Source organism: Ornithorhynchus anatinus, chromosome 8, assembly GCF_004115215.2.
Source record: "Ornithorhynchus anatinus isolate Pmale09 chromosome 8, mOrnAna1.pri.v4, whole genome shotgun sequence".
NCBI classification, from domain to species: Eukaryota; Metazoa; Chordata; class Mammalia; order Monotremata; family Ornithorhynchidae; genus Ornithorhynchus; species Ornithorhynchus anatinus.
The window spans coordinates 41,529,835-41,550,396 of NC_041735.1; the positions used below are offsets into that span (position 1 = coordinate 41,529,835).

Consider the following 20,562-nt stretch of genomic DNA (forward strand, 5'->3'; position numbering starts at 1 on the left):
CTTGGAGTTTAGTTGTTAACCATTTCACGTATCTGCCAAAACTAGATTATCTCACCCACATAGACAGCAGTTGATTCCCCCTGACCCCTGACCTGTTCTTTGGTGTGAATGGTCTAATTGAAAGTTGGGTTTACAGAAATCCTAATTACTCTGCAACATAACAGTGATTTTATTTTCATTTTATTTTTATGGAATTTGTTAAGCACTTACTATGTGCCAGGCACCGTATTAAGCGTTAGAGTAAATACAAGATAATCAGGTTGAACATAGTCCGTGTCCTACATAGGGCTTTCATAATCCCCGTTTTACAGATGAAATAACTGAGGCCCAGGGAGATTAAGTGACTTACCCAAGGTCACACATAGCACACAGCAGAACGAGCATAAAGAACCCAGGACCTTCAGACGTCCAGTCCCGTGCTCTTATCCACTCCATGCCGAGTGATTCTCAGATGCTGTGGCAAGATGTGAGAAAACAGTACCAAAATTCACCTAAATTAACCTTTGTTGCTGCCATGACTTTGCTGAATTGAGTTGGTGTCTGTGGGATGATACCCATCAGAGTAACAGCTTCTTGCTCTATCACTAGATTTTGATAGTTTTTGCATTTGAACACTCCCTTGCATCCCAACTGAGGAGAGTTAGCAGCTGTAGATGCACTGACTCATCCTCTACTGGTATAACCCTACAAAAGAATGAAAAGTTTGTACCTAGGCCTATCTCCACAGAGGGCAATAGAATAGGAAGGAATCTTATACCAACCTTTGCATTATCTTAATTCTAGTCCCAACCTCAACCAAGTGATTTTTCAGGTCTACAGAAATAGGGTTTCACATTATCATTTTGGTTTATTTGCATGTTATGCTGTGTAAAGACATTTATAAAAAGATTCTCTGGATGTTGATGTTTAGTGATACTGTAGACTCTTCCTTCAGAAAATAGAAAACTAATCCAAATGCATTTTTAAAGTGAAAATTTTGTTCTTCAAAGTTAAATAAATGGTTTATTTTTTAAGTCTTGCCAGCTCTTATCAGGTGTGTTCTTTTTTCTCTATTTGCCCATCAGTGATTTGAGAGCTTTGAGCAATGGAAAATGGCAAACAATTAGTGCCCCAAATGTTATTAACTTTCCCATTAGAATACCTTAACTAACATTGAGTAATGCCCAATATGCAATATTTTTTCTGAATATATTTGGTGGAACAATTGGTAGTATAAGATTATTTTATCTTTGTATATCAAGTTAGTGGGATAAAGTAAATGATTTTTAATTAAATCCTAAGGGCCTGCCAGTATAGGCCATTTTTTTTGGAAGGATAACCACAAAATGCATGCTATTTAAAAATGCATATTCTCTTATCTCTCTTGCAGACAGAAAATGTTTGTATTCGAAACCAGTGGTAACACTAGATTATGTGAACTCAAAGTTATTGTCAAGTGAATTAAACTCATTTAAAAACATTGCATACTTTTTATGCCTGGTGGCATGAGGTCTTGATTTAATAGATTTTTAAAGTAGCAATGAAATATTAAAAAAAAGAAAACCTAAGTGTATGAAAATCAGCTTCTACGCTAGCCAATATATTGTTATTTTTTAGTTGGAGAACCACTATGGTCTAAATTCAAAGTGAAATTCATTCTAGAAAATCCTAAAAACACAAGGATTTCCATTCCCAAAACCCTTTTTCTAACTGCATGAAAGGTAGAAAGAAAATTTCTTCTCTCTCTCTCTCTCTCTTGCTAATCTGTAGATATAGAGAGAGACAGAACCACAGAAAAATTAAAGTGTGAATTTTACATATTTGTGAGAATTTAGAACAATTATATGGCAAGTTAAACTATCCCAAAGTCATTTGGAAAAGCACCTTTTGGATCAGGTGTTGTCCACTTTTTTTTGACATTGGATGGGAAGAGAGAGGAAATGGATGCCAGAATCTTTCTGATAGACATCACAAGCTAATAGTAGGTAGCCGAGGCCAGACACTGCCTTATCTTGCTAGTGTTTGTCTATCACCATATTTGTCTGTTTCAATACTTCTCAAATGTGTTTGGGAAAAGTGTGATGTAGTATTTCAAGTGCAGAACATTTGAACCTTGTTATATTCCTTATTGCCATTTTTTTTTACAGAATTTTAAAAAGCTTCACCTGAAGCATCTGAATGTAGCAAATAGTAGGAGAAAAGCAGTGTGTAAAACCACAGAACAAAAGTTTGAGTGGAAATGGAAACAAAAGCAAAACTCAGAAACAAATACTTGGGAAAATCTTCTTGAGAAATGCAAATACAAAAAAAAGAATAAAATAAATAAAGGATTACTCAATCAATTTCAAATTGTGACCCCCATTCAAACTGCTGTGACATTTCATGGCACCACTCATGAGAAACATTGGGAAAGGAGGAGAACTCAAATGCTGGCCACTTTTTTTAATGATTTCTAAATTAAATTCACAAATTAAATCAAATGACTGTGCTATATCCACATACACTGCTTTTAATAGCAATGATGGTATAGGCTTCATCCATTCAAAAGCTTAATCGTGGACTTGCTTACTATTTTGGTAAATTCAATTATTTTTATAAATGGTCTTGATTTACCAGTTTATGTAGGAGTTGCCACTTTGGGCTTTGGGTTTTCCCAGGCCCAGGGATCACTGGGGCCAAGGTGTAGGATGACAGCCAACATAGAAGTTGGGATTGGGTAGCAGGGATGGGGAAGAAAGGAGAAAAGGAGTGTGTAGGCTCATGGTCATGGTCATGGTCACAGCACCCAGGGCCTTCTGGGGTCACACATATTAGGCAAGTGTGTGAAGTAAGAGACACATCTGAGTCATCACAGCCCAACAGCATTTTTGTATATACCTGTAATTTTCTGTAGTGTAGTGGAAAGAGCACGGTCCTGGGAGTCAAGAGGTCATGGATTCTAATCCTGGCTCCACCACTTGCCTGCCATGTGACCTTGGGCAAATCACTTCACATCTCTGGGCCTCAGTTACTGCACTTGTTAAATGGGGTTTGAGACTATGAGCCCCATGTGGGACTGGGACTGTGTCCAACCCAATTTGCTTGTATCCACCCCAGTGCTTAGTACACTGCCTGGCACGTAGTAAGCACTTGAGAAATACTGTTATTACTGTTATTATTATCAGTGACTGCCTCCCCCTCTAGACTGAAAACTGTGTGGGCAAGGACTGTACCCACAGTACTCAGAGAAGCAGCATGGCTAGTGGTAACAGCCCGGGCTTGGGAATTAGAGGTCATGGGTTCTAATGCCGCTCTGCCGCTTGCCAGCTGTGTGACTTTGGGCAAGTCACTTCACTTCTCTGTGCCTCAGTTACCTCATCTGTAAAATAGGGATTAAAACTGTGAGCCCCACGTGGGACATCCTGAACAACCTGATCACATTGTATCCCCCCAGCTCTTAGAACAGTGCTTTGCACATGGTAAGCATTTAACAAATACCACCATTATTACTCTGGTGTACTCTCCCAAGTGCTTAATACAGTGCTTTGCACACAGTAAGTGTTGAATAAATACAAATGATTGATAGATTGACTGCCTGAGTTCAAACCTGACTTGGGTGTCACTGCCAAGCTGGATTTCTAGACTTCCTGGGTTCAGTTTAGAGGTCAGCTCAGGTAATGAACCTAGGCCTTCAGTTGCTATCCTGATGATAACCAATTGGGAGACAACTCAACCCCTTCTTTGGATGTGTTATTTTAAAATCCCTTTGCCATAATTTTCTAAATGTGTCATAAAAGTAATCAGGCAAAAAAAAAGTTTAAAAAATGTAATCTGTGAAGTTTGTGTCTCTGAAATTTTAGAATTTAAATGCCGTGGCATTTTTGTCTTTGGCTTTCTCAATTCCTTTTTTTGCTAATTCCATAAGTAATTGTAATCCCTTCTATTTTTCATTCTATTTGATTAATTCAGTAGTGAAGAGATGCAAGATCAAACTGAACTCATTGGTACAATTTGCTATTACAAACAACTCTTACATTGTTTTATGGTTTATTTTCCATTATCACTTCTATAGTCTTTAAAAAAAGAAACACTTGTCTCAGTTAATTGCTCTAGGAAAGTTAGAAAAATAGATGTTGATGGGAAATATAGCAAAAATCTTGGAAATGAAGTTATTATTTTTAGCTGATGCTTTACAATCAATTCAAACCAGTAATAACCCATGAAGTAAAGTCTTATTTCACTGGTTTCATTTTTAGTAAGAGCTTTTCTTCATTAAAGTGTTCATTAAGCATTCATTTATAATTTTAAAATCCATAATAAGAAGAGAGGTTGTTTTCTCTGCCTATAGGATACCCTCTGTGTCCTCCATAATAGTCCTCCCTGGTTGTAGATGTGGTAAATTAAACTTATATTTGCAGTGGATTGAGAAGGTGTTTGCTTTCAACATTCAAATGATATAATCTTTTAAATCTATATCAAGATCAGTTTTTGTCATTAAGATTAATAAATACATCTTGCCATTTTTTGTAGGCAGAAATGTGTCTGTTGTTATATCATACTCTCCCAAACCTTTAGTACAGTGCTTTGCACACAGTAAGCGCTCAATAAATATGATTGAATGAATGAATGAATGAATTGAAAGACATTTAAAACTAAGTTGTCGTTAACTTGTTTTTGTACTCTTGCCTGTCATCTGTGTGCCTTAGCACAGGTGACTTAATTTTCCCACAATTAATCGGCTGTAGGAAAGAAGCAAATGTTTGCAGTTGGAAAAACTGACATAAACAGAGCAACTTCTATTCAGTCACCTTACAAGACAGTGGCTGAGCCAAGAGCAGGACAAGTTTTGCCCAAGCTGATTTGAGTCAAGTTGCCTCCCAGTCGGTTATCACATGGCTAACCATAGAAGGCTTAAACTTGAAACTGAACCTGAGAAGGCTCTCCCATATCACACTGAGAAGCATCATGGCCTAGTGGAAAGAGCATGGGCCTGGGAGTCAGAGGACCAGGGTTCTAATCCTGCCTCGTCCACATACCTGCTGTGTGACTTTGTACAAGTGACTTTATTTCCCTGTGCCTCAGTCTGTCACCTGCAGAGTGGGGATTTGATATCTGTTTTCTTTCCTACTTAGGCCATGAACCCCATTTGGAATTTGATTATCTTATATTTATCCCAGTGCTCAGTGTAGTGCTTGGTTCATAGTAAGTGCTTAACAAGTATTATTTGCTAATACTATTATTATTATTATTGTTTTATTTTCCAGTTGTACTCTCCCAAGCTCTTAGTCCTGTGCTGTACACACAGAAAGGGCTCAAATAATACCAGCAATTGATTAATTGATTTGTTGAAGTCTCCCAACCCCTGTTATCCAGCCTATCTGCTTCTCTAGGCCAAAAGGCTTCAAAAGAGATGTTTTAGGGACTTGTTTTTTGCCTTTAAAATGATTATTTACAATTAGTCTTAACCTCCATTCCTGGAATTTGAGGGTGGGGAAACAAATGTAATTTCTTCAAAGTTCTCTTCGATCACTAGCACATGATTTTAGTAGTGAAGCAAAATACCTCATATTAGTTTATTTCAATGAAATGGAGTAAACATTTAATTAAATAGCTTTATAAATGCATTCATTTAGAACTCCTTCAAATGGCACATCATCATCATTTGGATTGCTCTCCTTTTATTACTGCAGTATCAGCTATGGTGAATGCTAATAGAGAACTGAAAATGCAGATCAGTGTGAAGCTTTTGTGCAAATTCTAAAACTTTAAATACTAGTCATGTCCTAAGGAATTTAGAAAATCAGGACAAAGTCTTCTTCAGATTTTTCCATTTAGTGCAGCATTAATTAAAGAGTTTGAAACTTTAAAAAACCCAAATGTATGAAACAAACTGTAGAAATCACTAATTGCCTTGCCATCTTTGTATGTTAGCTTGTTACATTTTTCCAGATATACTTTCAGTAAATCCTGAGAAATTCTTTAAATCTTCTGCATCTTTTTATGATTTGAAAGATCGCTAAGGTGAAGTCATTTTTATTTCAAACCCCCCAAAAATGAGTTTTTCTTAAAGTACCCATTTTTTCAAATACTTGTGATCAAGCTTTTTCCTGGTAGCAGAACATTGGTGACTGATGCAGAATAACACTCAGCATTCAATTTTACGTTGTAGATTTCAATTTTATTTATAGTTCTTGGTCAGTGACTAATGTAGTGAAGAGATGAATTACTCTTTATAGGAAATTGACTCTGACCCTCTAGGCCAAACACAGCTGATCTGTAATAAGGTTGCTATTGATTCCTAGCTTCCTTATGAGTTCTTTTATCATTGGCCTGCCACTGAATTTGACGTTAAGAGTTTCTCTTAATTGAAAGTGCTGACTTTACCAACCACTATAGCCATACCAAAAAAGCCAGATTTTGAAATATACCTCAGGCTAAACTTGAGGTGCAGGGTACCGATGTGAACAGTAAAGTGGTCTATAGGTTAAGGTTCACAATAATCTTCGAGCTACATTGAATGTTACAGCTCACTTAAGCTAGGCCTACTGAAAGAGACTCAGTTTCAAGTCACAGTGCAGTCACTACCCATTCCATTACAGCTCTAACCATTCCAGTTTGTTATATGATAAGAATGGATGAGCAAATGTCACAAATCTGCTACATAGCAAACGGAAAAAAAGGACAAGAAACGTTTCAAGGGCCTATGGTATGATGGTTACATTGATTACTAGGCAGCAACAGCTGGAGACATCCTGACACAGAGCAATCAGAAGTAGGGTGATGCAGTTTTAGTTAAAAACACCGTGCTAATGGCAAATATTAGACATAAGGCTAGGAGAGGCAGTCATGATCGCGTTAGGGTTTTGATCTTCCTGAAAACTTATCTATCTCACTAGGCCTCATGTGAGACCCATGACTTTGGAAGCATGCCCATAAGACTTCATGGAGCATATTTTGAACAGTTTGCAGCATCAGCAGAGTATTTCTGCTTGATAATTATCTTAAAGGAGAATTAGATCATCTTTCAATCCCTATATATTAAATTCCATCTGCAGCACCATATTTTCTTTGCGCATTCACATCCATATAATCATCTTGGAATTCCAAAGTGTTTATAAGATACTTATAGACAGAGAATTAAAAGCTGTATCAAGTCAGTACATTTTTTAGCAGACTAACAGTCTGACATCAGCCAGTAGAGCAAATAAGTTCTCCAAGAAGTAGATTGGCATAATGGATAGAGCATGGGCCAGGGAGTCAGAAGGTCATGGGTTCTAATCCCAGCTCTGCTACTTGTCTGTTTTGTGACCTTGGGCAAATCAGTTCACTTCTCTGTGCCTCAGTTATCTCATCTGTAAAATGAGGACTGAAACTGTGAGTTGCACATTGGATGGGAATTGTGTTCAGTCCTATTTGCCTGTGTCCACCCCAGTGCTTAGTACAGTGTCTGGCACATAGTAAGCACTTAACAAATACCATAATTATTATCACTATTATTATCATTAAATGGGTTACTGCCCAACTGCTTGAATAAATGAGGCCTGAACCTAATAATAATGCATTGAGTTCTTATTCAAATCTAGGACAGTTTTTGTTTGTGTTTCTCATGCCTACAGTTAAAATGGAAAGTGGCATCCGTTGAATTTGGCATCATCCTTTGCCACTCTAGGATGATGCAGTCAGGAGAGCATTGCATGGGGAGGAATTTGGACCTAGCAGCCTGAACTGACCTTTCCTGGGGCCTGAGCAAGCTGACACTATCTGGTTTTCTTGTGGTGTCAATATATTGGAATTGCTCAGTGAGATCAGAAATGGTTGGAAACTCGCTCCTGGGCCGTGGTAATGCACAGGAGGTGGGGTGGAAGGCCATTAATGTCCATGAGGCAACTTTGCCAGAAGAGTTTTATAACAGTGAATAATAATAATATTTCATGTCATTTGTTAAGCGCTTACTATGTGCAAGCACCTACTAAGCTCTGTGGTAGATACAAGTTAGCTCAGTGTGGGCGAGGAATGTGTCTGTTACACTGTTGTATTGTACACTCCCAAACACTTAGTACAGTGCTCTGCACACAGAAAGTGCTCAGTAAATACGATTGACTGACTGGCTGATAAGGTAATACATTTGGCTCCAAGTAATTTTGGTTAATCAGCACCACAAACCTCCACTTCAAATGGGGAGTTAGAGAGGTTGGAATATGGATAGTGTTGAAGAGCTGATTGAGCTTGGACAGCTTGTTGGGGGCCAACAGATATTCTCCTGAAATGTTCTTCCTTCTTTAGGCTAAGGCATGATTTTACTTCATATCTAAAGTTGTCTAAAAAAATTTGTGTATAAAATGTCAAGTAATCGCTGCTAATTTTTTCATGGTATTAAGTGCTTTCTGCGTGCCAGATGTATTAAGTGTCAGGGTAGATACAAGCTAATCAGGTTGGACAAACTCCATGTCCCACATGGGGCTCACAGTCTTAATCCTCATGTGAGGATGAGGTATCTGAGGCACAGAAAAGTAAAATGATTTGCACAAGGTCACACAGCAGCCAAGTGGCAGAGCCGGAGTTACTACCCAGGTCTTTGTCTGTGTTCTATCCACTAGGCTATGCTGCTTCCATGTTACTCTTTTTTATAGGAATACTCCAGGTCCTCACTTAGTGAAATTATTTGGAGCTAGCTATGCCTAACACCTGCAAGATTACTTGAAACCTAAAAAACTAAGTCGATTCACAATATAGGTAGTCCCTTTCTTCTAAGCCTGCATGTAGTGCTAAAGGATGCTAATAGCTTTTGGATTAGTTGCCCCATAACCTATTTAGTTTTTTTCTCTTTTTCAAGACTTCAGCTGTTGCCTCCCACTTCCCAGCCAAATTCCATTTTGGGTTTTAGATTCCACTCTTCCAAATTCCTTGGGCTGTTTCATTTGGATAAAGTACCCTTCCCTTGACGTCAACTAGTTTGTTTTGTTTCTGTGGAAGACTACATGTTACTGTGTTTCCCCCAGAGATGGGTATATTTCAGGGGTGATTGAAAGCATGCCGCCATGTGGTCTGCAGAGTTCCTTTTATCCCAAAGGATACTCCAGCAACTGTATAACTGGGTTATAAATTCTTACTAGAATTACCTTAGAAAACTCTCTGGGTTCCAGTGGTCTGTTAAACTGTACACTGAAAGCTTTGGAATTATTTTCTTAAGCTATCGTTAGCTAGTTCCTGTAGAAAAAAACATTTTCTGTCCATTTTCTAAAGTACATGCATCTCTTACTATATCGCAAGGCAGTACAGTGAGGATAATGTGGGAGTCAAAGTTTTGAAAAACCTTAACCTAAGGAATAATAATGCCAATAATAACAATAATAATATTTGTTAAGCACTATGTGCTAAGGGCTGGAGTCAGTTCAAAATCCACATTGTATTCATTCATTCATTCAATAGTATTTATTGAGCGCTTACTATGTGCAGAGCACTGTACTAAGCGCTTGGAATGAACAAGTTGGCAACAGATAGAGACAGTCCCTGCCATTTGACGGGCTTACAGTCTAATCGGGGGAGATGGACAGACGAGAACAATGGCAATAAATAGAGTCAAAGGGAAGAACATCTCGTAAAAACAATGGCAACTAAATAGGATCAAGGCGATGTACATTTCATTAATAAAATAAATAGGGTAATGAAAATATATACAGTCGAGCAGACAAGTACAGTGCTGAGGGGATGGGAAGGGAGAGGGGGAGGAGCAGAGGGAAATGGGGGGAAAAGAGGGTTAAGCTGTGGAGAGGTGAAGGGGGGGTGGTAGAGGGAGTAGAGGGAGAAGGGGAGCTCAGTCTGGGAAGGCATCTTGGAGGAGGTGAGTTTTAAGTAGGGTTTTGAAGAGGGGAAGAGAATCAGTTTGGCGGAGGTGAGGAGGGAGGGCGTTCCAGGACCGCAGGAGGACGTGACCCAGGGGTCGACGGCGGGATAGGCGAGACCGAGGGACGGCGAGGAGGTGGGCGGCAGAGGAGCGGAGCGTGCGGGGTGGGCGGTAGAAAGAAAGAAGGGAGGAGAGGTAGGAAGGGGCAAGGTGACGTAGAGCCTCGAAGCCTAGAGTGAGGAGTTTTTGTTTGGAGCGGAAGTTGATAGGCAACCACTGGAGGTGTTTAAGAAGGGGAGTGACATGCCCAGATCGTTTCTGCAGGAAGATGAGCCGGGCAGCGGAGTGAAGAATAGACTGGAGCGGGGCGAGAGAGGAGGAAGGGAGATCAGAGAGAAGGCTGACACAGTAGTCTACCTGGGGTATAACGAGAGCCCGTAGCAGTAAGGTAGCCGTTTGGGTGGAGAGGAAAGGGTGGATCTTGGCAATATTGTAAAGGTGAAACCGGCAGGTCTCGGTAACAGATAGGATGTGTGGGGTGAACGAGAGAGACGAGTCAAGGATGACACCGAGATCGCGGGCCCGAGAGATGGGAAGGATGGTCGTGCCATCCACGGTGATAGGGAAGTCTGGGAGAGGACCCGGTTTGGGAGGGAAGATGAGGAGCTCAGTCTTGCTCATGTTGAGTTTTAGGTGGCGGGCCGACATCCAGGTGGAGACGTCCCGGAGGCAGGAGGAGATGCGAGCCTGAAGGGAGGGGGAGAGGACAGGGGCGGAGATGTAGAGCTGCGTGTCATCTGCGTACCTTGACCAAAAAAGCCTTGTATGCACTTGTGCATAACTATTTGTTTTGATATTGCATTGCATCCATTCATATTTACTGAGCACTAACTTGTGTGCAGAGCACTGTACTAAGCGCTAGGGAGAGTACAATACAATAACAGACACATTCCCGGCCCATAACAAGCTATAGCTATAAAGGGACACAGCCATTAATACTGATAAATAAATTTCAAAGATGTACATAAGGGCTGTGGGATTGGGAGGGAGATGAAAAACGGGAGAAAGTCAGGGTGACGCCGAAGGGAGTGGGAGAAGAGGAAAGGAAGGCTTAGTCAGGGAAGGCCTCTTGGAGGAGATGTGCCTTCAATAAGGCTCTGCAGGGAAAGTAATTTGAGAAGGGAGACATGCAGACATGCAGTGTTGGAAGAACGTTTCACAATTTCCTAACAGGGTGCTATCCAAAATGCAAAGTTAAAACACATTTTTGAAAAGCTGGCTTTATATGGAACATTACTATACGAGCTTATAAATTAATGAGAAATGGTTATTCATTTCTATGATTTTGTGTTTATAGAATGTCGAATCTAATGTAGTCACTGCTGCTGCTTTTAGGCCAAGTAGGAGGAGGGAAAAGACCTGAAGGGTGATGAGAGAGGTCCGAAGGTCTTGGGTGAGGAAGAGAAATCTCAGCTCCACTCTGGGTTCCTGTTCCAGACCTTGGCACCACCATTTCCAAGCTAAATGCAGTCAACTGTTTCTAAGTCTTTAGAAGTCTTCTACTGCTTTTTGTAACTGGGAAGATTATAAAGGGAGAGTTTACTTAAGGCTGATTTTTTTTCTTGCATTTTTGGATGCTGTAGAACAGTTTAGAACTTTTGGTGCAGAAAGTAGAACTTTTGATGTGTTTGACTTTGAACCCAAAGGACAGTGCATAGTGAGAGCTGAGGAGAAAAAAACAACAAAAGAACAGAAAGTAACATATCTTGCAATATTTAGATGATCACAATATCCTTTAGGGGTAGGGAGTAGAAGTATAAAAGCCTGTTTTTGATTTTGCTGTTGAAGCAGTCTTGCCAATCCTCGTTCTCTGTTCTAAAATTTTCACATATTGTGGAATGTGTGACTGTTTAAATTGTGGCTGGCTTTTTTTTCCCCATTGTCTATGCATTTATATCTTCCTTATTTGTGTTCATATTTAAAGTGTTTGATGAACAGAAAGGATGGTTGTGCCATCATTGTCTTTTTTTTTTAGTTAATTTGAAATGTTTGCTGTACATTAATCCCATCAATTCAGTCTACGCCTTAGATTCAGGAAAGTGCTAGCTCCAGAGTTTTCTGAGTACCAAGAAGACCCTAGCCTTTTAAAATTAAAATTAAAGCAGAGAAATTTCTGGCATCTTTCTTATATTAGGGAACTGGAATTTAGCCATGTCCTAAAGGTAAAATTTTCAATATACGTTAGGCGGTTCAAATCAGGCCAGGGTACAATATCCTGGACAGCATTGTGGCCTGAAGGTCTGTAAACTAGAGGTAGCCTTAACTCACATAGACCAAGTTCTGAATTGGGTTATAGCAGTGTGTTTTTTTTTTCAGAACAGGAATTACAGAGGTTTGGATAGAGTGATCTGGAATATAGCCCAGGAAATTTCACAAGACATTCCAGGATCTATCAGAGCACTTCCTTAGATAGTTAATGTTTTACAAATATGGTGAGCAATTTATTTAGCAGTCTTTTAATTCTTTTGATTAAGGTCTCTTTAGGTTGGTTTATGTTTTAGAAAAAGAATCTCAAAAAATTCAGATTGTATAGCTAGACAAAAATATGTGCATCGGTTATATTCTCTAGGGAAAGAGTAAATGCAATCAACTGTCCCTAAGGAAAAACATATATTTTGGGTCTCTTCATCTGGGTATCTTGCCAGTATGTTCATCTTCCAATGTCATACATTTAAGTTGCCTGATAACGTCTAATTTCTTGGAAAATGGGATGTGTGATTCATTCAAAGCTTTCTTACTATTAATTAGGACTCTTGAGCTGGGAATCCTTTGGATTAGGAATTATTCTTATGCTATTGTTGACTAAGGCATAGTAACAGGAGAAAACATAATTCCTGCAGTATTTTTTGTAATTTTTTGACACTGAGCTCTCTCTTCACAGATCATTCCTCTGCAAGTAATATTTCACACTATCTTTTATATCTAGCCTTGTCTATTAAGTGGTGTATATATCTCTCTTGAGTTCTCATAAAACTAAAGGATGCAAAGTGATCAGATAATTCCATTAGTTGTCTTCGTGACCCATAATCTAAGGCAGAGTTGAATAGTGGCTAGATCTCTGTGGGTTGTATTTCTGGGCATTTAGTAGTAGAGTGTGACAAAAAAAAAATCCAGAACAAATCTGCTTTCTTTCTTCTCCGTCACCCTGACTTATTCCCTTCATTCATCCCACTTCCCAGCCCCACAATACTTATGTGCATATCTGCAAATTATTTATATTAATGTCTGTCTCCCCCCCTAGACTGTAAGCTTGCTGTGAGTAGGGAATGTATCTGTTAGATTGTTATATTTGACTTTCCCAAGAGCTTAGTACAGTGCTCTTTATTGTTGAATTGTACTTTCCAAGTGCTTAGTACAGTGCTCTGCACACAGTAAGCGCTCAATAAATATGATTGAATGAATGAATGCTCTGCACACAGCAAGTGCTTAATAAATACAATTGACTGACTGCTACAGATTCTCTTTTGTTACTGGTGTTCATCCAACATCTTTCGAGTAGCTGCACCTTTCTTTATGAAATCCTGCTGTTGGTCCATTGGAAAGAGCAGGGGTCTGGGAATCAGGAGAGCTAGATTCTTTTAGTTCTGACTCTACAATTAAGGGAGGCAGCATGGCCTAGTGGGGAGAGCATGGGCCTGGGAGTCACAAGGAGCTGAGTTCTAATCCTGACTCTGCCAATTGCTTGCTATGTAACCTAGGGCAAGTCACTTAACTTCTCTGTGCCTCAGTTTCCTCAACTGCAAAATGGAGATACCTGCTTTTCCTCCTACTTAGACTGTGAGCCCCATGTGGGAGAGGGACTATATTAGACCTAACTAAATTGTACCTACCCCATTGCTTAGAACAGTGTTTGATACATAGTAAGCGGTTAACAAATACCATCTTTTCAAAAAAAGGGAATGCCTGCTGGAGCTATGACATTTGTGGTGAAGGTTTCTTCCATAAAAACACCTAGAACATTCCACAAAGTGGGCAGACCAGCAGAAATCCTGAAAAGTGCTAGCCACTGTGGGTGGTAAAGACCACTGAGGCTACCAAGGCAATTGGCTGCTAGATCATGGCCCTAAAGAATATCATCAGAAGCTGTGGTGTCTTCGGTCATGGGACATACAAAATAAATGACTTCAGAGTGTTCTGTACTTTTGCTTATCTAATCTATTGTTGCATTCCATGCCCCAGTGGAACCACAGTTGTCAGAGACTACCAATGTAGTGAATATCTCTAACCTGGGACAGAGTCTCCCAGCATTCTTGACAAGAAATTCCCATCACCCTCACGCCTCTCTGTAATAGTCCATTATAGCATTCCTCTAAGTTATCTGGGCCACAGGTAAAGCAGAGGTGGGTAATAAGCCCAGGCATGTATTCTACCCAGCCATGCCCCTAGGTACAGCATAAGACTTTGTCACAAGCACAGAGTATGTTTCTGCTCCTCTGGGAAGCTCTTCCAATTCAACACACTGTATCATCCCAAAGCCTTAGAAACAGTCATTGCAGATTTCTTATCTGCAGTTTCATCAGTCCACATATAGGATTTAAGCAACATCAAATGACTTAAAAGAATCATGAACAATGAAGTGTCTTGGGAATGAAGCTGTGCTCATCTCAATACAATCTCACTTGTCATTCGTAAAGAATGGATGACAGTAGATTAACCCAGCAGCTCCTATATGGTGAGATAAAGTTGGGAAATCAAGAAAAGCAAAAGAACATCTTGAAGGTACAGTAAAACAAAGCTTCAGATAATTCTGCCTCAGCCGGAAACCTGGAGATGACTGCCACAGATATACCAGTGAGGCATGTTGTAATAATCAAGAAAAGCACTCTTTTGGAGCAGAAACTTCATAAAGATCATGAGGCTAGGTGGCCAGTAGCTAGACTGTAAGCTCGTTGGAGGCAAGGAATATGTCTGTTTATTGTCATACTGTACTCTCCCAAGCGCTTAGTTCAGTGCTGTGCACATAGTAATTGTTCAGTAAATATGATTTTGATTGAATTGAAATATGGTGGGAGGAAAAAAAGAAAAACACTAGGTACTGGGCAGTGGGATAGGTTAGATAAATGATGGTCAAGTTGAACACAGTCTCTGCCTGTCATGGTGTTCGCGATTTGGAGGATGAGGTAGAACAGGTATTTAATCCCCATTTTTAAAATAATAATAATAATCATGATATAAGTGCTTACTATGTGCCAAGCACTGTATTAAGTGTTGGGGTAGGTATAAGTAATCACGTCCCACATGGGGCTCATAATCCAAGTAGGAGGGAAAACAGATTTTACGTATTATAGAATTTATCAATTCCTTGAATCCAATGACATTTTCTGCCAGAACCTTTGGTTGAACCATCTTCTGCATGTTTTTTGTTTGTTTTTAGCCAAGTGCCATAAAACTGCAGAAGGTGACCCCAGAAACAAAAGAAGGGCAGCAGCTGCTGTAGTGGTCACTGTGGTTGGGGACTCTTGAGATTTTAATAATGGAGATATTTGTTATGCTCTTACTAGGTGTCAGACACTGTACTTGGTGCTTGGTTAGAAGTTAAATAATCAGATCGGACACCATTCCTCATCCAGCTCACAGTCTGGATAGGACAGAAAATAGGTATCAAATCCCCATTTTATAGGTAAGAAAACAGAGGCATAGGGAAGTGGAGTGACTTGGACAAAGTTACTCAACAGATAAGGGCAGAGCCAGGATTGGAGCCTGGGTCCTCTGACTCCCAAACTCATGCTCTACACGCTGGATTGTGTTGCTTCTTACAAGGAACCCTGAAATTCTACTTCTCTAGCCACAGTACCATAATCATTTCTGTTTTTATTTTGTGTCCCTGACCATGTCTTTATGTTGTCTTAGTGTTTCATTTTACCTTTCCGTGTGTGTTTGTCATCAGTCCCCTCTGCTCGACTTTACATTGAGATACTGAGTCCTTAAAGGGACAGGGACCTTGTCTAATTCCTGCCTGTGTATTCTGTCCCAGCACTTAGTAGTATTCTGCCTACTAAAAGTGCTTAATAAATATCATGACTCTTACTTCTACTGCTATTGCAAATAATAAGCACTACAATATGACAGGTCTTGTGTAAACAGTATGGTTGGGGCTGTACTTTCTGCATTAACCCATCCAGCCGTACATCAACCAATAAGTGGTATTTATTGAGCCCTCACTGTGCAGAGCACTGTACTAAGCACTTGGAAGAGGACAGTATTACAGAGTTGGTAGACATATTCCCCATCCAGCCAGAGCTTGCATTCACCCATAAGTGAGTGGCACTGCTACTGACATCTTCGAGCACAAAGTAAAGCAGTTCCCCCTGAAGAGCAGAAGCTTATGTATGTGGTGTGAGCATCTTCTGAGAGATATTTGCTCTTTATAATGGCAGTTGACAGGCCAGTCTGCAATTCTGCAATAACCAGAGCACTGTTAAGCAATAATCTAGATATCTAGCATTTTCTAGGATATCCGGAGGTAAGCTAGATTTCCTTTGCCTTCAAGAAGCCTACACTTGGATATCCACCTGTTTCTTCATCTTTAAATTCAGTCTAATGATAAAATAAGGTTAGGTGATTGTAATTTTTTCATTACTACATGATTCAGCATCACATTTTATACAATGCCATCAGTAAGTTTTTATTTTCAAACCAGGCCACATAAAAAGCTCAAGTATTTTGTTTTCCTTATATTCCTCTCAACAGCCTTTTACTTTTTTCACCTACCCATTTTTCCCAAAATTACCTTGAAACGGCCATTTCTTATTGGGAGAAACAATCAGAGTTTTCTATCAGTTGAATTTGTAAAGAAAAAATAGCATATTGAATAATGCTTTTAAAGTTGTTTTTTTAAACATGCATTTTAAATTTTAACTCAGATGAAAAAGGCTATCAGAAAACTTGGTGGGTGGACCATTGTAATAAGAGTTAAATTGTTCTCTACAAGCTAAATCGCCAGTTTACTTAAAAATAGCACATTAAGTTATGTAATTTTTTTTCCTCAGTCTAGTATAAACCAGAGCTTTAGGGCTGAATATATTATTTTTCACATTTATTTTTTAAATGATATCTTTAATCTGCTACAATAATAATTAATAGATGTGGTATTTAAGCTCATACTATATGCCAAACACTTCTATGCTAAGCCCTGGGGTAGATGCAAGACAATTACATCAGCCATAGTCCCTGCCCTATATGGGTTAAAGACTACTGGAAGCAGGAATCTTATCCCCATTTTATAGATGAGGATATTAAGGCATAGAGAAGTTAAGTGACTTGTCATAGGTCACATGATAAGACATTGGCAGACTTGGGAATAGGATCCTGGTATTCTGACTCCCAAGTCTGTTGCTCTTTCCACTAGGGTATGCAGCCTCCCTAAATACACACACACATACACACACACACACACACACACACATATTCTATTTAAATTTGTCTCTTATTTTCCTGAATTTTCAGGATATCAGAATGTTTTCATTGTAGCAGATCCACTTGAGTTGTTCCACGAACATTGAGGGAAGGAGCTGGTTTGAGGTCTAGATCCATTTTCAGTTTGAATAATTAGTACTTGTATTGGGAATTGTTCAAGGGCTATAACTAAACCCTCGAACAGAGTGAGGTATAAAGGATATTTTATAAATGCTCTTACTATTAAGGATTCCAAATCCAGGAATGTAATACAAAGTTCCTGTAAACTGTAATCTCCTCATAGGCAAGGATAGTATCTACCAACTCCATTGTATGTATTTTTCCAAGCACTGAGCACACAGTAAGGACTCAACATATGCCAGTAATTGATTAAGCCTCCCTAATGAAGAATGAGCCTTCCCTCATTAATACACATTGCATCAAGCCTACACCCACCCTTAGCATTTAGGTATTTATTCCAAGTCTTAGCATGTTACAGGCATATATTTTGATTTGTATGGTTGTAAAATTATTCACACATTAAATTATTCTGCTATTTCATCTTGATGCTCATATTACTTCCGATTATATTCTTGTTTTCATCCTGCTTCCACTATTTGTAAATCATTTTTGTCTGATTGAAACTCGCCCTCATTAAATTGCAAGCTCTTTGAGAGCAGGGAACACTTGTCTTGTTTCTCTTGTATTTTCCCAAGCAGGTAGTAGTCTGTAGCACTCCATAGGTATGCCTTGAATACCACTGATTTAATTATAAATAAAATCCCCAATTTGAATCTTTTTACCACAGGTAGTAGTAATGCATTTATTGAGGGCCCTCTGAGTGCAATGCAATGTGTGAAGTATTTGGAAAGTTCAACAGAAGCAAACCACATTCTCTGTCCACAAGTAGCGTGCAATTTTAATGGATTTCATGGATGGACAGAGTTCAGAATAGTTTGCAGTGAGAGCTAATTTTCTTTCCAGAAGCACATTTGAAGTGCTGCCTGAACTGGATCAGGGTAGAAATATCTTGGATTTGATTATTTTTAGCTTGTGCTTTAGGTTCTAGTCCTAGGTATCAAGATTGGCTGTTCATTATCATCTGAGCTGGGTTTCCCCCAGCTGAATTCTGGGAGTTCATCTGCCAGAAAGTCCAGTAGCTGAGTTCTGTACCACATGTAAGGAGACCAAAGCTTGTTTCTCTCCAAATGGCTCCTACAAGCCCTTTGCTAGCTCTGGTTCAAAGGAAGAGAATAGACATAATGAGGTGTCAACGCTCTGTCCTCCCTAAGGGCAGGCTTGTTGCTATGTTACACAGGAAACTATTTGAAGGAATAAAAAACAAGTACTTTTGGAACATTTGATATTAATATTCCTTCCAAATGTTTAAGACAGCTTTTGTCTGCTCTTGAAATATTAGTTCTTATAATGCAGAAGTTTGGATTATGCTCACAAGGCTGCCAACCTATGTATCACTGGAGGTTAGAGAAGGATTTAAACTTCTAAGTCAGTCACCCACCAAACATAAAGTTTTTTCTCTCTGATGTTTTTCCACCAGTAAAATAAAATAAATTAAGCATAGTACTGACTTTCATATGGTTATAAAAACCAAGACTCGTCTTCTATCTGAAAATATGGAAGATTCTTAAACATTAGTTTGTTCTAGTTTCTAAGGCCAAATTTCAACTCTTGCCACTGTTGAATTGGTCTTTTACAGAAAATAACCATCCTTTTTTTGAAGTTAGAGGCAATTTCCTAGAATATATGTTTTTGTTCTATAAAATTTATTTTAATACTTGGGTATTTCTATAAAAAGCATCAAAGGAGAAACAGGCATTTTATTCACATGATGTTTCAAACATTCCCATGTGTTCTGATCCTTTTGATGTTTTCATATCTGCCCAAACATTAATTTATTTACCACAGTAGAAATGCAACATATTTTATATTGAAGGAACTGTCCTCCCCCGATTAGACTGTAAGCCCATCAAACGGCAGGGACTGTCTCTATCTGTTGCCGACTTGTTCATTCCAAGCTCTTAGTACAGTGCTCTGCACATAGTAAGCGCTCAATAAATACTATTGAATGAATGAATTAACCTGGCTAAGGCACTAATATTATTCATCCCAAGAGAAGGACAAAGGAGAAATTGTCCTGATGACTTCAGAAACTCTCTTCTCCCCACTGCACCCCCTGGAGAGAGACAACTTCAAAATATTTGAAATGTATGCTCAACTCCTTAACAATCTATATGGAAACTGGATGTTGATGACAATTATTTACGAGGTTCTACACCTAAAGAGTACTGGGCCTTCCAAATGTTTGGTCCCAAATATTTGGGGCCGTAAAGTGTTAAGTCATAGTGCCTTCATTTGGATAAAATTTTCCACTTCTTCCTTTTCTCACACTGATTTTGTATTTAGGCATCAGTTTCGAGAGCAGTTAAAAATACAGTGTGGTTGACTTATGATTGAATTGCTGCCAGTTAATTAGGAGTTTGTAAAGCACCTTGAGCTCCTTGGAGGAAAGGCTCAACATAAAATCAGGGTAATAAAGATTTCATTTACATTTTATCCTTTGGGTTTTAATTAATTTAGTGGTATTAATATTCACTTATTACAATGGACCAAATGGTATCTACGTGGTTTGTAAGACCTAATGCAGTTTCCAGAAACTCCTGATTTACTGAGGAAAATATCTTGTACACTTGTAGAAGTAATCTGCCTTGTTGAGTCCAGTTCTCTCTTTCCTTGTGCATAAAGGTTTTTCGCATCTCAAACCTGTGCTACCACATTGTATTGTACGTCTTTGATGGGTTGGATAGAAGGACCAGTGGTGAGGGCCAAACCATGTGCAGGATATTGCCCTTATGCTTGGCTGTGTGGCTGCAAAGAGTGAGAGCAAGAAACTCGATGTCCAGCTAGGGATAACCCAGATAATGTCTGTGGAAGGGACCGCTGAGCCCCTGGGCGTGGAGTTTTATTTAGCGCCACACTCCATGTGGAGCTCAATTTGGCTCAGTCTATCTTATGTTAGACCTGGCTGTGGAACCACAGCTGCAGTACCACTGAAGGTATGGTGGTTACTGACCCTGATCCCTGGAGAAGCAGCATGGCATAGTGGATGGAGCACGGGCCTAGGAGCTAGAAGAAGGTCATGGGTTCTGATCCCAGCTCCGTCATTTGTCTGTGTGACTGTGGGCAAGTCACTTCACTTCTCTGTGCCTGTGTTACCTCATCTGTAAAGTGGGGATTGAGCCTGTAAGTCCCATGTGGGACAGGGACTGTGCCCAACCCAATTTGCT

The 20,562-nt window shown here is 39.4% G+C and overlaps 1 protein-coding gene across 1 annotated transcript in view; it reads left to right on the plus strand.

Annotated features, from left to right (window-relative positions):
- The window catches only part of PLCL2 (phospholipase C like 2), a 163,123-nt gene that overhangs the window by 93,937 nt on the left and 48,624 nt on the right, over positions 1-20,562 (plus strand). The window lies entirely within an intron of this gene.